The sequence below is a fragment of the Lepidochelys olivacea genome (assembly GCF_965140295.1).
Source record: "Lepidochelys olivacea isolate rLepOli2 genome assembly, chromosome: 5".
Classification (NCBI taxonomy): domain Eukaryota; kingdom Metazoa; phylum Chordata; order Testudines; family Cheloniidae; genus Lepidochelys; species Lepidochelys olivacea.
Window position 1 is genome coordinate 74,029,940 of NC_140415.1, and position 13,293 is coordinate 74,043,232.

The window sequence follows — 13,293 nt, forward strand, 5'->3', positions numbered from 1 at the left end:
CAATGTGAGTAAAGGTATCACAATCTTCCCCTATGTTAATATGCATCCAAACCTCTCCAGTTCTCCCTGTCCTTCCTCGCCCTTCTTTGCAGCCTGCCTTCCCAACCAGATCATTCTTCCTTTGTCGGTCACCAGTTTCCCATTCCCCTTATCTCTCAGCTCCTTTTCCCTGATCCGCTCAAATTCTCCCACCTTTGGAATGGGCATTGGGACTGGCACTCTACTTGGCTTTGGTCAGAGGCTGATATCAATTCTTCCATACGCCAAGATTATCTCTGGTCAGAGGCAACCTCAAAACCATTGCCAAATCCCCCAATCTCCAGAATTTGGAAGGTCAAGGGGAACAGAGGTTGCTCATCCAAATCTTTTGTGAATCTAAAAATTACTTGGAATTGAAGATTTGTGTTGCCATTCAAGATAGTTTTCAGTTTTTTTCAAAGCCAGTTTACCCATGCTTAATTTTGAACTGCCCCAGCTGAATCAGCTCCTGACCAGAGCTGCATGAATTGTTCACAAGGAAAACACAAAACAGAATCTCAGCTGATTTCTGGTTTAATTCAAAACTGGAAACTCAGATATAAGAACATAAGATCGACCACATTGGGTCAGACCAAAGATCCATCTAACCCAGTATCCTGTCTTCTGACAGTAGCCAATGCCAGGTGCCCCAGAGGGAATGAACAGAACAGGTAATCATCAAGTGATCCATCCCGTCACCATTCCCAGCTTCTGGCAGAGCCAGGATGGGCAGGGATGGTGTCCCTAGCCTAATAGCCATTGATGGACCTATCCTCCATGAATTTACCTAGTTCAGATAAGGTTGGTTCACGGGTTGTTCAGGGTTCATGATCCTCTCAAGCAAATCTGAGCACAGTTTCCAGTGAAGATGGAATGCCTTCTGGTTTTGCCATTCATGCGACACTGGTGAGTTATACAATTCACAGTCTTACACCCACAACAAAACTCAGGGATACAGAATCATATGAACTCTCCTGTTTCTAAGAGTAGGCGAAGCACAGAACCAACCAACCAAACAATTAGTGCTATGTACTCATGAAGGAGCCACATGTTTACGGCAACAGAAGTCCACACAATCCATTAGCTGAAAACCAAATTGCTCTTCAGTGATCACAACAGCAATAAATCCCATTGAGTAGTTTGGATTGTCTTGTGTTACCTGTGAATGCTGGGTTTGAGACGGCTATCATTGCGGGCACCTGATATACACTGGACAACTACCACAGACATATATATACATGCATACACACAACAGCTATTGCAATTTACAGAACCTGTAACCTTTAGTTCCTCCCCCAGATTTTGTCTGGGAAGGGTAGGGAGTCACCGCTCTGTCACTTAGCTGACATAGTTAGTCATGGCATACACTTACTGGCTTGACAGCCCATCTCTTTTCATGGGTATTAAAAAGGGAGAGAAGACAAGAGCTTAAAAAAAGGCAGAGGAGGGACAAATTAAGAAATATATGAAAACAGAACAACACATAGTTAGACAGTGTTAATCCCACCAAATTTAACATTCCATTTTCCCCAAAAATTTTTGAACCCCCACCCTACCCTCAGATTAAGGACACAATAGTACTCACCATTTCAGTGTTTTTAATACAGATATTGCACAACAGACAGCATACATTTACTTGCTATATCTGAAGGGAATTTTCTGTAAAGAAAAAGGTCCCAATCTTGCAATGAGATGAGAACCCTGCACCCACAAGAAGTCAGTCGGGCTCTCCAGAGATACAATCTCCATCCATACAGTTCTCTTTACAGGACCAGGCACAAGGTATTTTAAAATGATATTAAAATGTATAGTTTATGTAACAGTATTGAAAATATAGGATACAAAAACTTGGAGTAAAATGTGACTCACAAAAGTAAAACAGTGGTCTAGAACAGTGGTTTTCAAACTTTTTTTCTGGCGGCCCAGAGAAAATTGTTGAGCTGGGGATGAAGGGCTTGGGGTGTGGGGAGGGCTCAGGGCTGGGGGTACAGGAGTGAGGGCTGCGGGGTGGGGCCAGGAATGAAGCATTTGGTGTGCAGGAAGGGGCTCCAGGTTTGGGCTCAGGGCTGGGGAAGGGGGTTGGGATGTGGGAGGGGATCAGGGCTCTGGGCTGGGGATGCAGGAAGGGGGGCTCAGAACTGGGGCAGGAGATTGGGGCACAGGGTTGGGGCATGGGCTTATCTTGGGTGGCTCCTGGTCAGCGGTGCAGCGGGAGTGCTAAGGCAGGCTTCCTACCTGTCCTGGCACCATGGACTGCGCTGCACCCCGGAAGTGGCCAGCAGCAGGTCTGGCTCCTAGGCAGAGGTGCACAAACGGCTTCGCACAGCTCTCGCCCACAGGCATGGCCCCTGCCCAGGTCCCATTAGCCAATGCGAGTGCGGAGCCGGGGTGGGGGCAGCACATGGATCCCCATGGCCTCCCCTGCCAAGGAGCCAGACCCGCTGCTTGCCGCTTCCGGGGTGTAGCATGGTGTCAGAACAGGAAGGAACTAGCCTACCTTAGCTGGGCAGCACCGCCAACAGGACTTTTAATGGCCTGATCAGCGGAGCTGACCAGAGCCGCTGCGACTCAGTACTGTGTTGCGACCACAGACGCTGACTTCCCCTCTTTCCTGTTGGTACTTGACCCCGCCTCTGCCCCTGGCCACGCCCCATTCCACCCCTTTCATGAGGCCCTGCCCTACCCCTTCCACCCCTGCCCCACCCCCATTCCAACCCCTTCCCCAAAGTTCCCACCCCCTCCCTGCTTCTATTCCAACTCCTTCCCCAAATCCCCACCCTGGCCCCGCCTCTTGCCCACCTCCTCCCCTGAGCGCGCCACGTTCCTGCTCCTCCCCCCTCCCTCCCAGAGCATGCTAATGCTGCCAAACAGCAGTTTGGCGGCAGCCAGGCGGAAAGCGCTGGGAGGTAGGCAGAGGAGTAGGGACGCGGTGCGCTCAGGGGAGCATGGCTACTGGTGAGTGCAGAGCACCCACTAATTTTTCCCTGTGGGCGCTCCAGCCCTGGACCACCCCCAGAGTTGGTGCCTATGGTCATGACCCGCAGTTTGAAAACCACTGATCTACAATACTTGCAAAAAACAAAACAGTTTTGCTATCACTCAATGAAACCAGTAAGATGACTGATGGGAAATGCTTAATTTGAAAAAGCAGTGCATTAAATGCAACATGCCACTCATCCTTTCTGATTGCAACATTAAAAGATCTGATTTATTAAAGCAAGGTAGGTGATGGTGATGGGGGACTTTAACTACCCAGACACCTGTTGGGAAAATAATACAGCAGGGCACAGATTATCCAACAAGTTCTTGGAATGTATTGGAGACAATTTTTTAGTTCACAAAGTGGAGAAAGCTACTAGGGGAGAAGCTGTTCTAGATTTGATTTTGACAAATAGAGAGGAACTGGCTGAGAATTTGAAAGTAGAAGGCAGCTTAGGTGAAAGTGATCATGAAATGATAGAGTTCATGATTCTAAGGAACGGTAGGAGGGAGAACAGCAGAATAAAGATAATGGATTTCAAGAAGCAAACTCAGGGAGTTGGTAGGTAAGATCCCATGGGAAGCAAGTTTAAGGGGAAGAACAGTTCAAAAGAGTTCAATGATCTGAAACTCAAAAAAGAGTCCTATAAAAAGTGGAAACTAGGTCAAATTACAAAGGATGAATATAAATAAATAACAAGTATCTAGGGTCTAAATTAGAAAGGCCAAGGCACAAAACGAGATTAAACTGGCTAGAGACATAAAGGGTGACATGAAAACATTCTACAAATACATTAGAAGCAAGAGGAAGACCAAGGACAGGGTAGGCCCATTACTGAGTGAGGGGAAAAAAACAATATCAGAAAATGTGGGAATGGCAGAAGTGCCAAATGACTTTTTTATTTCAGTTTTTTCCAAAAAGGCTAGTACATCCAATATAGCGAATGCCAGTGAAAATAAGGTAGGATCAGAGGCTAAAATAAGTAAAGAACAAGTTAAAAATTATGTAGACAAATTAGAGGTCTTCAAGTCACCAGGCCCTGATGAAATACATCCTAGAATACTCAAGGAGTTGACTGAGGAGATATCTGAGCCATTAGCAATTATTTTCGAAAAATCATGGAAGACAGCTGAGATTCCAGAGAACTGGAAAAGGGTAAATATAGTGCCAATCTATAAAAAGGGGGAAAAGGACAAACTGGGGAATTTCAGACCAGTCAGCTTAATTTCTGTACTGTGGAGAAACTAAATGAATTCTTTGCATCAGTGTTCACAGTTGAAGCTGTGAGGGAGATTCCCAAACCTGAGCCATTCTTTTTAGGTGACAAATCTGAGGAACTGTCCCAGATTGAGGTGTCATTAGAGGTGGTTTTGGAACAAATTGATAAATTAAACAGTAATAAGTCACCAGGACCAGATGGTATTCACCCAAGAGTTCTGAAGGAACTCAAATGTGAAACTGTAGGACTATTAACTGTAGTCTGTTACCTACCATTTAAGTCAGCCTTTATACCAAATGACTGGAGGATAGCTAATGTGACACCAATTTTTAAAAAGGGCTCAGAGGTGACCCCAGCAACTACAAGCCGATAAGCCCAACTTCAGTACCAGGAAAACTGGTTGAAACTATAGTAAAGAACAAAATTGTCAGACACACAGATGAACATAATTTGTTGGGGAAGAGTCAACATGTTTTTTGTAAAGGGAAGTCATGCCTCACCAATCTACTAGAATTCTTTGAATTACTTCTTGTGTCTTATTTACAATACTCTTGCTAATATATCCCAGAATGATGTTTTCTTTTTTGTTTTTCTTTTCTATTTTTTGTTACACTGTTGACTCATATTTAGCTTGTGATCCACTATGATCCCCAGATCCCTTTCTGCAGTACTCCTTCCTAGGCAGTCATTTCCCATTTTGTATTTGTGTAACTGGTTGTTCCTTCCTATGTGGAGTACTTTGCATTTGTCCTTATCGAATTTCATCCTGTTTACTTCTAACTAGGGCTGTCAAGTGATTAAACAAATTAATCGCGATTAATTGCACTGTTAAACAATAATAGAATACCATTTATTTCAATATTTTTGGATGTTTTCTACATTTTAAAGTATACTGATTTCAATTACAAAGAATACGAAGTGTACAGTGCTCACATTATATTTATTTTTGATTACAAGTATTTGCACTGTAAAAAAACAAAATAAATAGTATTTTTCAATTAATCTAATACAAGTACTGTAGTGCAATCTTTTTATCATGAAAGTTGAATTTACAAATGTAGAATTATGTACAAAAAAACTGCGTTCAAAAATAAAACAATGTAAAATTTTGGAGCCTGCAAGTCCACTCAGTCCTACTTCTTGTTCAGCCAATCGCTCAGACAAACAAGTTTGTTTACATTTGCAGGATATAATGCTGCCTGCTTCTTGTTTACAATGTCACCTGAGAGTGAGAACAGGCATTCACATGGTACTGTTGTAGCCAGCGTTGCAAGATATTTATTTACATGCCAGATGCGCTAAAGATTTATATGTCCCTTCATGCTTCAACCACCATTCCAGTGGACCTGCGTCCATGCTGATGACAGGTTCTGCTCAATAACAATCCAAAGCAGTGCAGACCAACGCATGTTCATTTTCATTATCTGAGTCAAATGCCACCAGCAGGAGGTTGATTTTCTTTTTTGGTGGTTCAGGTTCTGTAGTTTCTGCATTGGAGTGTTGCTCTTTTAAGACTTCTGAAAGCATGCCCCACACGTCTTCCCTCTCTGATTTTGGAAGGCACTTCAGATTCTTAAACCTTGGGTTGTGTGCTGTAGCTATCTTTAGAAATCTCACATTGGTACCTTCTTTGCCATAGTCAATCAACTAAAATGAACAACATGTGCTGGGTCATCATCTGAGACTGTTATATTCTATACTTAACTTCCACTATCCCACTCCTTTACTCTATACGAAGTGGGGAATTTTAGCAGCTCAATTCCTGTCAGTCACCACATCTCGTTTGTCATTCCCTTCTGCTGATTCCTATGTACCCATCACATTGAATAAATAACGGAAGGAGATACTACTCTTGGCGATAACAATGGTTAAAGCAGATGGATTTTCAGCCAAACCCACAGGGGAGAAGAATTGTGTTGTCAGAACAAGTATTGAGGCTGGTGATGACAAAAAGTAGCACAAATGCTTATTTTTTTCCTGACATGATCTGAACTTACCCTGTGTTGATACTTATTTATTGCCTCTTTATATGAAATCACACAGTACACACCTAAGTTCCTGATGTAAAAGATCTGTGAGGAAATCATTGTAATTATTGTTTATACAAATCAGCTCTACGCATAAGAGCCTGTATAGTGGAAAAAACTGGTTGGATCTTATTATCATAAGCTATTAGGTAAATTATTTCAAGATGTTGGAACAAAGTGTCCAGTTAAATCCCCACTATTTAAATCCCACTGTTTTCTATTTGACATCACAACATTTTAAACAAAATGCCTATTAAAGGACTTCACAAAAACTGGAATTACCATTTCAAGAAGAGTAATATGCAGGCACAGCTTGTGGGATTAATTAATGGTGTTGTTTTTACATACCTAAAGCAACCATATACCTCCTGTTAGAAATGAGGTGTCTAGGTTAGGAGCACAAACAAACAAAAGTAAAGTCTCCAGGCAAAGGCATGTTGTGCTTATCTCCTCTGAAACTGTTAGCACAAAACTCGGCCTTGTCAAAACGTCTGATTGAAGCTGCAGACAGCAGACTCCTGGAAATGTAAAGATGCAGTACACAGAAGACAAGACATAACAAATTCAAGCTTCACCACAGCCATCATTTTACAACTTTGATTGGAAATCCATTTGGTGCTCCCAACACTCCTACACAAAAGCTGAATTTTGTAGCCTTAAATTTCACTATATCATGCTAATGACTGGGACTATACCCTGTCCATTTAGGATGACGTACTCAATGATCTGATAGGTATTTTTAATCTCTAATTACTCTGATGCTAAATAGACTTTTAAATGCAGGCCTTTGGATACATATGCATTTTTCATTTGCAAAGGAATCATCATATTGAATATAAAAAATCTTAAGAGCATAGAGAATTATATCCCTGCTACAGAATTCTATGGGATGGTTAAAAACACCTCTGTCAAACAGTATATGATTTAGAGTAATTTATATAGAAACCTATTAAATTTTCATAGAATCGAATTGCTTTCATCCAGAAAACAGTTTTCTGTTATGTCCAGAATCAGATCTACAGTGTGAGAGTAGAAAATAATTCTGTTTCATATAGTGACTGACAAACTCTTTGAAAGTCCTCATTTCAAAGTGGTTGGCAAAGGAATGTATGTTGAATATTGGCAATGCAGACTCCATAACCAAACACAGCAGTCACATGCTCAGCAATTGTTCACACATGACCTTGGACATTAGAACCTGATTTATTTAGGGGACACTGAGGCCATCCCCTACTTTTCAAAATGTATCACAAAATCTTTACATTCTAGCCAGAGAGAAGCCAAAGACCTCAGTTTCGTGTATCATTTGAAGGACAGCACTTCTACCTATCTCACTAGCTCCTTCCACTCCTCCAGTGAAGTTCAGGGTCAGTGTAACCTATTGGTCAGGTGCTGTGTCCACTCTGAGATCCATCCTTCGAGGATGTAAATCTGCTACAGCTCCATAGACTGATTCTTTAGCTTATGCTGTGGAAAGGGCTGTGTTTCGCTCTGGAGGTCCTCAGTTCAATCTTGGGTGCTGGCCAAGATGGAAGTGGTCATGTATGTGAAGGCTTGGCTGGGATTTTAGCTTCTGAGGGCTGTAAATGCTCAGGATGAGCTGCTTCTGCTCACAGGAAATATCCTGATCAGGGTCACAGTGTGTGTTATGTGTAGGGCTGCCAAGTATCCAGTTTTCAATAGGAACACCTGGTCAAAAAGGGACCCTGGGGGCTCCGGTTAGCAATGCCGACCGGGCTGTTAAAAGTGTGGTCGGCAGCACAGCTGGGCTAAGGCAGGCTCCCTGCCTGCCGTGGCTCCGCATGGCTCCTGCAAGCAGCGGTATGTCTCCCCTCCAGCTCCTACACTTAGGTGCAGCCAGGGGGCTCCATGTGCTGCCCTCACCCCAAGTACCAGCTCCGCAGCACCCTAGTTATGTGTCCTCCTCATTGCCCAGTCCACAGGGAATGCGAGTCTGTTACTTCCCTCAGTTACAGAGGCTGGGTTTACAGCTCAAGCTGTAGAAACTCATGCTTTCCAATCCAGAGATCCGAGCTGCAGCCCTTGGTGCGTTGGCCAAGATGGTGGTCATCACATCAACAAGGGTTGTAAAACTATTTGCAAGACAGGATTCAGCCCTGCTACAACAGGAGTGGAATGGCCACCACTGCTCTCCATGAAGGGTTCTGCCCAGGAAGAGGGCAGCATTAATCTCTGCCAGGGGCTCCACAGGAATCACATCACTGCTGAACAAGCACAGCCTCATCTGTTGTGCTTTGCCACCTCCCATTGCCAGAGCCATGCATACCTCATGGGGAGGTTACAGGCACCTGGCATCCACACAATTCCACTGGAGACAGGCTTTCTACTGCCAGGAGCACTGCACTAAGCTCTGGGCTTGCAGAAGCCAACACAGACCCTGTGTGAATCTGAATTCACAGCTTTCCGACCAAGAGGAAAAGTGCAAACAAGTGAATTAGACCAAGATCTGCATGATTATATGCCAATAAACATACCAGGCACTGCAGTTATGTCTTTGAACCACGTCTACACAGAAACAAAATCCTTTGTTACTCTGTTCATTGCAGAGTATGTGAAAAGCAAGTTATGGTGCATCTCCAGCTTGAAACCTTAAGTATGAATCATTTATAATTCCAGGCTATGGAACAAGTTGTCTTGTCTTTGGCTTTGACTGGCAATTTCATTGGGCACTTAATGATCAGTGCATTCTTACAGATGGTTTCATAGTTTACTGGAATAACCAGTTCTACCCTGTCATCTGCTGGCTTAGATGAACAACACATGTGACAAAAGAGAAGCCGGGGATTATTTTTGCTGGCCTCAGTACTATTTTTAATTTTAAATTACTATAGCAATTGCAAAAGGTGTTAGATTCTCATCCCAGCAGCTTGGAGTTCTCGGTTTATTCAGGAAAGCATGGGGAGTGGCAGGCCAGACTTCCCCACCCTGGCCTGCCAACGTGCCTCACTAGTGACATGGAAGGCCCACCTCCCAGGATGACAGTGTAGTTCAGTCCTCATGTTTATCAGCATCAACCAAAAGGCTAATTCATGCCAACTGTTGTGATGGTTGGAGCGAGCTGGACACCTGCTCACTAGGACAAGGGCCTAATGCAGAACATGTTCTAAAATCAATAAAAAGAAACTGACTGACTGTGGACAGTGATTCAGAAAAACCTCACAATACGACAGCCTCCCTCCCTCCTTCCCTCCACAAGTGCCGACAATAGCCAAGTGCCCAAGAGCTAGCACGATCTCTTTCCCACAGTGAGAGGTCTGTATTGTTCTTCTGCATGTGAATATGAACACGACTTTTGAGTATCACTGCACCTTGTGATAATCAATGGTCAGACGCATCCCTTTCCCTCCAAAAAGTTGGCACTCTCCCAGCCCATGCCCTTTACAGTGTTCAGGCCTGGGTCTGAACTCAGGTTTCCCACATGGGAGTGAAGAGTATGTTTTAGTCCGTGCTTCATTTGTAATGAAAGAGGTGCAGGGTTCAAGCAATTTTTTTACATTCATAACTGATGCAGCGAGCCCAAAGTGCCGGGGCTCAGTCCTGGCAAGCCCTGGCACAAACTATGCACTGATTTTAGCCTGTACCAATAAGATTTGAAACCCCAGAAGATTATTAAACAAAATGGCCAGTCCACAGCATTTGACCAGACGTACATGTCTTTAAGAATCAGCACAAAATAACCAGCTTCAAAGTAGAAATGAAAAGGAACTGAACACATGATCCCTCTTTCTCTGAGCACAACACTTGCTACCAGTCAGCTGTTGGTGACAGAGTTCAGAGCAGAACGTGGCAAACTCCCAGGAAGGGAACGGAATGAACATTGTCTTCTTCGCACATCGTTAATGGATTCTAGCACATTCCGGCTTTATGGGGTTAGTTGTATCTCCCCAGTTACTTCCTTACCTGGAAGAATTTGCCTCCATGGCTAACCGTTGATTAAGGGTCATTGCTCAGTAAATACTTGCAAATTCACAGAAAATATAAATGGAAAAACTGCCAGATTGATAGCCCTGAAGCCCTCCTTTGTTCTTCCACGGAATAGATACAACATAGTCAGCGCAATGAGAGTGTCCCCCACTTGTACCTTAGCCTGAAGCTGAAAGGACTACCTCAGAGAGAAAGTGTGATCCATTCAGTACCACAATGTCGAGGTGCCAAATGCAGTGGTAGCTTATGATGTTAAGCCCAAGTACATTGTTCATTAAAAACTTAAAAAGCTTAAAAAACAAAACAAAAAACAGTCAATCATAACGGTTCACTAGGGACTGGACTGCTCTCACAGAGGCCAAACAGCCTTCAAATGGTAAAAGGCGACTGACCTTGGGCAGACTGGAGCTGGTGCTCTAGAAGTGAAAGTTTCAGAGCTTATAAGCACCTACTAAGATTTCCAGCGCCCCCGCTCTTATTTCAGAATCAGTCAGGGCATATGGTATTGCTCTTTAATAGGTGCATTTGATTACTATAGGCATAGTACACAACCTCAGGAATGCACCAGTGTCACTGGATTGTTTTGAACACGGACTTCTATTTCTGAACAGTTCTTGGTTTTGTCTCCTAGAATAATCCTAGTTGTATAAGTTTTTTCTTGACAAAAATTGCACACACTCTGCTCACTAACAAATGGAAAAATCAGTACCAATCCTGCTTCTTAGTAGTACCGATCATTTCATTTTTTCCATCTTTGTATTATTACATTACATCTTTTATCTCCAAGTGCACACACACACACACACACCCCCGTCTAATGACACTCAGATTTATTTGCTTTGTTTAACTAATGCCTTCAAAAGTATGTTAAGCAAGAACCACAGCCTAAGAGGAGCATTTACATGAAATTAGCTTTCCTTACACATACAAATATAGAGATCCTTACTTTGGGAGGACTTAATTTTTATGATGAACAATAACCTGGCATTTTTTGTTCAATAAGATATTCATACTGGTACTTTTCTTTGAAAATTCTTTATTGTTGCTAGTCATGAAGCAACCCAATATTACGGCGAACTAAAGAACAAAATATCCACCCCCATTATTTCTTTGTTTTATTGCCAGAGCAACCTGCGCAGCACCTGATAGAAAACCAACCAGTTACACAATGCATTGCATCTCAAACAACAGTTGCATATTAGTGCAAACAAATACTTTTTAGAGTTGAAGGTTTTGTTCAATACACAACACAGCCACTGTAATTGCTATAAGCAGTGTAGAATTCCACAGCATGAGAAGGGGGTCTGCAGCATATCCTTCCAATGGTTGCAGAGGCAGCAAAGTAGTGATTATAAAAGGACTTTAGAAAATCATATATTCTGACTTGCCAATATCCAAAGCAATAATCTGGTGCCATATCCCAGTTCAGAACTATGACTTTGATCCTGCAAACCCTTCATCATGTAACTAATTTCTTTGACTAGCAAAACCAGATGTTTGTTTCTGTCTGCATTTGAAACAAGCATTAGGTATACATATACTTCCACAAACAATATATTATGGATTAGTGTGGTATATAGGTTTTATTTGCATGAGTTTGGGGCGGTCCCATTACTCACACATGGCGAAACCATGCCATCCCAAATAGTAAAACATTGCCCCCCAACACATACACACACCCTGATATAGTCTCTACATGTTACATAGGTTACAGAAAACTACTTTGGGAATGTTCTAGAGAGAGTCCTTTAAACACACTGTGATGGGGTGGACTAGGCCCTGAGGCCCCCTCCTGGAGGCCTTGTGGCCCTGCCATACCCCACCCCAGAAAACAGCAGTAGAGAGGTTCTCCAAGCTGCTTAGAGTGGCTGTGTGGGACACAGACAACCAGGAAAGGGGCTGCAGAAAGCAGCCAGTCAGGACCCAGCAGGCTCCTATAAAAGGAGCTGCAGGGTCAGCATGAGTTCAGTCTGCTGGCGGGACTGGGGGAGCAAGAGGTGCTCCTGGGGCTGAAGCAAGCAGTTACTGGCAGGGAGCAAGAGAATAGCTTCTGGCTGGTTGCCAAGACTCAACTAGGATGGGCTACGGGGAAGCGGCACAGGGATACGTAGAGCGGCAATTAGTAAAGGGATGCAGCATGAGGCTGCTATACTTAAAGGGTGCCTGGGTTGGGACCAACCCCCCAGCCACTGGGGGGAAGTGGCTATGCCCTAAGGAAGGGAATTAGAACTGTGGCACTGCACAACTGGGACTGCAGGGAGCTGTGGTCAGCAAACTGAGCCCAAGAAGGGTGGCTCAGCAGGAAGTAGAGGTAAGGAGTTCCCAGGGAAGAAACCCTCTGGGCGCGGCTCAATACCAGAGTAGGAGCCTTGCAACCTAGCCGGACAAAGCGAGGGTACTGTGATGGGCCCTGCTGGACTGTTTTAGAAGACTGAGCCCAGGGATGACTGCAGAACATTGAGGACATTTTGGACTGTGAAGGGGTTTGTGTGTTTTGCACATGGACAGAGTGAGACTTGGCCAGAGGGCGGAGTCACCAAAGACACGCCTGATGAGCACAGCATCCAACAGGGGGCACCATAAGCAGAGGAAATTGAGAAGAAACTGCAGGCACGCACACGCAATCAAAGGGCGCTCACAAGAGGTGAGTGCACCCCATTATATTCACACACACAATTACTTGAATCTCTCAGCTTACAAAGCCAGGTGTCTTAGTCACCATGAGTCCAGATGTCCAGAGCTCAGAGGACCTCTACCAGCAACCTAAAATAGCTTTTCTAGCCACAAAATGTCAGGACTGCACTGTCTATGGCTAGTAGTGAATGCTCAGTAGCTCTGAGATTTGGGAATCTTCCCATCCTAAAGGAGTAAAACTTCCATTTCTAGTCCTATAGGGAGAAGAGATCCCAGCCTTTAAAGTCATGATGTTGTTATGTATAGGAAAGCTGATACTTCTGGTTACAGGTGCAGGATCGAATCTCATCCATCCTGGGCCTCAGGCAGTGCAGCTTGGGAGAAATATCACATATCAGGGTCACATATCTAGGACTCCTAGGTACCCAGTATTGCCCACTCTCCTGTTGGAATTTCAGAGGGGGCTAGGA